The 4,157-nt window shown below is 59.5% G+C and overlaps 1 pseudogene, besides 5 other annotated features; it reads left to right on the top strand.

Annotated features, from left to right (window-relative positions):
- Positions 1–1,116: a sequence feature (heterozygous, Esmeraldo-like haplotype).
- Tc00.1047053504053.10 lies at positions 52–4,157 on the top strand (annotated as a pseudogene; the record flags this gene model as incomplete).
- Positions 1,117–1,797: a sequence feature (areas merged during assembly that could not be assigned to a particular haplotype. This can correspond to areas where the two haplotypes were merged or to regions with more than two copies in the genome that were merged during assembly.).
- Positions 1,798–2,051: a sequence feature (areas merged during assembly that could not be assigned to a particular haplotype. This can correspond to areas where the two haplotypes were merged or to regions with more than two copies in the genome that were merged during assembly.).
- Positions 2,052–2,441: a sequence feature (haploid, Esmeraldo-like haplotype).
- Positions 2,442–4,157: a sequence feature (heterozygous, Esmeraldo-like haplotype).

Raw genomic sequence — 4,157 nt, 5'->3', positions numbered from 1 at the left:
AGGGATGCAAGCATCTACACCTTGCTGACACCCCGGACCGTTCAAAAGCGCATGGACTCCTTTTGTGTTGTGGTGGAGTCGAAGGAGGATAATCCGGATTTGCCCAGCACTAGAAGACAAGGCAAAGGCACGGGGGTTTCAGGTGGGGAGCTTGTTGGGGCTGAGGATTGCAATGAGATGCAGGGCCTTGTTGGCATGGCGACCACTGCGAATATAATGGATGAATACAGGCGGAGTCCAAGGCCCACTCTTCCACTGAAGAGCGGTACGCCGGGCGGAGGGCTTTTCCGCAATGTTCCCTCGTTGACCGGCTTGTGGCAGCAGCAGCGAGACTGGAGCGGCCTCCGCACACAAAGCGAGAAGGTACGAGAAATGCAGGAGTCGTGGGAGATGGCACTGACGCTGTTAGGGAAGGAGGAGGAAGAGGAGCGCAAGGCGATAGCCCTCGATGAGAGCAGCTCGTGGATCACCCTAAAAGTGGTGGAGGACCGGCATGCAAAAGCTCTACGGAAGGCTGAGCGGCTAAGGTCCCACGTAATTCCTCTGGAGCCATCTCGACCATACTCAGCGACTCCGAAGGTGTGGGGCGGCGAGGGGGATGAGAAGAAAAAGGATACAAGGACGGAGGATAAGCTACAACAGCCAAAGCGTGCCGCGTCAGCCGCTGCACAAACATCCCTTCTCTGTGGCGTTATTTGTGGGTATAAATGGCGTGCGCTGCCAAGTGAGATACGGCCTCAAATCAAGGAGGCAGTTGCGCAGGACATCGCCTGTCGTCTTGACGTCCCTCGAACGAACATAACAACAGATGAGTACTACGGAGACTCTCTCATTGTGCAAACGGCTGTGGAACACGACGGCACTCGCACCGACGCTGAACTACAGCAATCCATTGCCACATGCGTATTTCCTACTGTCATTGACATACTCAAAAAACACCATCGATTCAAGCAATCTGAAAAGGGTTTTGAGAGTCCTTCACAGGCTAAAACATGTGAAAATGCAACTCTAGGGCCTGAACTGGAGGCAGACAGTATTCTGGCACCGCCCACAAAAGACAAGCAGGCCGCGCCGACTCCGCACCGACGAAAGAACATCGCGGCTCTGTGCAACGGAAGGGGCATGATCAGTGCTGTGGAGGAGAAGGCGAAGGTGCTGTTGCGTGGCACGGAAGGCACCAGCACCGTGCGCAACGAGAGGGGCATGATCAGTGCCGTGGAGGAGAAGGCGAAGGTGCTCCTGCGTGGCACGGAAGGCACCAGCACCGTGCGCAACGAGAGGGGCATGATCAGTGCTGTGGAGGAGAAGGCGAAGGTGCTGCTGCGTGGCACGGAAGGCACCAGCACCGTGCGCAACGAGAGGGGCATGATTAGTGCCGTGGAGGAGAAGGCGAAGGTGCTCCTGCGTGGCACGGAAGGCACCAGCACCGTGCGCAACGAGAGGGGCATGATCAGTGCTGTGGAGGAGAAGGCGAAGGTGCTGCTGCGTGGCACGGAAGGCACCAGCACCGTGCGCAACGAGAGGGGCATGATCAGTGCTGTGGAGGAGAAGGCGAAGGTGCTGCTGCGTGGCACGGAAGGCACCAGCACCGTGCGCAATGAGAGGGGCATGATTAGTGCCGTGGAGGAGAAGGCGAAGGTGCTGCTGCGTGGCACGGAAGGCACCAGCACCGTGCGCAACGAGAGGGGCATGATTAGTGCCGTGGAGGAGAAGGCGAAGGTGCTGCTGCGTGGCACGGAAGGCACCAGCACCGTGCGCAACGAGAGGGGCATGATCAGTGCCGTGGAGGAGAAGGCGAAGGTGCTGCTGCGTGGCACGGAAGGCACCAGCACCGTGCGCAATGAGAGGGGCATGATTAGTGCTGTGGAGGAGAAGGCGAAGGTGCTGCTGCGTGGCACGGAAGGCACCAGCACCGTGCGCAATGAGAGGGGCATGATCAGTGCCGTGGAGGAGAAGGCGAAGGTGCTGCTGCGTGGCACGGAAGGCACCAGCACCGTGCGCAACGAGAGGGGCATGATCAGTGCCGTGGAGAAGAAGGCGAAGGTGCTGCTGCGTGGCACGGAAGGCACCAGCACCGTGCGCAATGAGAGGGGCATGATCAGTGCCGTGGAGGAGAAGGCGAAGGTGCTCCTGCGTGGCACGGAAGGCACCAGCACCGTGCGCAACGAGAGGGGCATGATCAGTGCCGTGGAGGAGAAGGCGAAGGTGCTGCTGCGTGGCACGGAAGGCACCAGCACCGTGCGCAATGAGAGGGGCATGATTAGTGCCGTGGAGGAGAAGGCGAAGGTGCTGCTGCGTGGCACGGAAGGCACCAGCACCGTGCGCAACGAGAGGGGCATGATTAGTGCCGTGGAGGAGAAGGCGAAGGTGCTGCTGCGTGGCACGGAAGGCACCAGCACCGTGCGCAATGAGAGGGGCATGATCTACGTCTTGGAGAATGGTTGATTACGTTTTTGTTTTGCGCGATTTTTTCGTGCTGATAAAGATGCAGCTGCGCTCATGGCAACGGACGAGTTGACGACGGAGGCGAGGCCGCTTGACGTGACTGTCGGTTCTGCGCTGCTCAGTGACTCGGCAGCAGTAACTGCCCCCGCGGACAGGGATGCGGCTGCGCTCATGGCAACGGAGGAGTGGACGTTTGTGCGTGGTCCCATGAGTGTTTCTGTGGGAATGGGAACTGTGTGTGATTTGTGTGGGGGTCTTGCGACCGATGTGACGCCTCTGCATGTTCTTTCCTCTGTTGATGGAGGTGAGGGTGTGACGAATTCCCGTGTGCTTTCTGCCGCGCGTGCGGTTGTTGTTAAGAAGAGTAACACACGAGAAATGGGCATTGCACCAGGTGTTTTGGAGAGTGATGCGGTGGCTAATGCTTTGCGACGGCCTTTAGTTGAGCTCAGCGGTGTTGAGGAGGTTGCTGCTGTGGAGTGGCGCAAAGGTGTTTCGGGCAAAAACCGTCCGTCAGTTGTGTCTTTGGTGGCCCCGAGTCCGAGCTCGGAGCGTCGTGTCTTCACGGACGTCTATCCGGATCGAAGCTTTATTCCAGGAAGTGATGTGCGCCGGATGGTTCTTGTTGGGAAGGCCCGTGTACAGAACTTGACGTCTGCCACCTTTGACCGCGCGTTTGACGGATCTGCGAGAGGTACGCGCGCCATGGAGGAGGGGGTGGAGGCACCGAGGCCGCTGCCATTGCTGAGTGCGGTGGAAGAGGGTGTCGGTGGGGGCCGGAGGGCCGCCAGACCGTCGGCGAAGCAGCCGGCGGCGGCATCAGCGCCAGCAGATGGGGTGCCGAGACGCGGGGTTCGCTTTGCCTCTTTTGCTCTTGCGCCGACGCCGCCGCCATCTTCCGAGCAGCGGAGGCCGGTGCGCATTCAGCGGCAGTATGACGCATACCAGGGGACGGTTCCTTCGTGGAGTGATCCCGCGGTGCTGTTACCGCGGCCGGTGCTACGCCTGCGTCCCGAGAGAGTGTCGCCTGCCAAAATGGAGTCGTCCAAGCTCCCACCGGTGCGACAGCAGCAAGAAGGAACACACCCGTACCATAATAATAAAAATGTTCAGCAGCATGTGACGCCGCGAGGAGCTGCAAACACGCTGGTGCAAAGACCCACTGGAGAGGCGGCTCCGTCTGTGTCTCACCGACGATTGGCCGAGGTTGTGACAAGGCTGGCGACCTCTCGAACTTCATCGCCGCAGCTCCATGCGCAGCAATCCATTTACTCACTACTGCCCGCGGTGCGAACCAGCCCTGATCAACGCGACGCGCTGTACCGTCAGCGTCGACGGCGGGGAAGCGTTTCTCATGCCCGAATGGGGCCCACCGCCGCAGGCCCGCCAACGCATATGTCCTTTCATAACGCGCCGTGGGGACCGGCTCTAGTTTCCACATGGGCGCATCCAATGCACCGCAGCACAAACGGCGCCTCGCAGACTGGGCGTTTTGTGGGCGACAGGAATGTATTCTATTACTAGGAGGGTGCGGTGGTGCCGCTTGCGGGTTGACACGCCCCGCGTTGATAACAACGATGTGTTGGTGGATGGCGGCAGTCCATACGTGCGTTTGTGGGAGCAGCAACAGGGAGAGTTGGCGGTGATTCAACAATATGGACGAACCGAATGAGTTGGATCCACCAATCAGAGGGGGAGAGAATGCTCACTAA

Source organism: Trypanosoma cruzi, genomic scaffold, assembly GCF_000209065.1.
Source record: "Trypanosoma cruzi strain CL Brener 1047053516561 genomic scaffold, whole genome shotgun sequence".
NCBI classification, from domain to species: Eukaryota; Euglenozoa; class Kinetoplastea; order Trypanosomatida; family Trypanosomatidae; genus Trypanosoma; species Trypanosoma cruzi.
The sequence above is the reverse complement of the archived record's forward strand: the minus strand, read 5'-3'. Positions and strand labels throughout refer to the sequence as shown.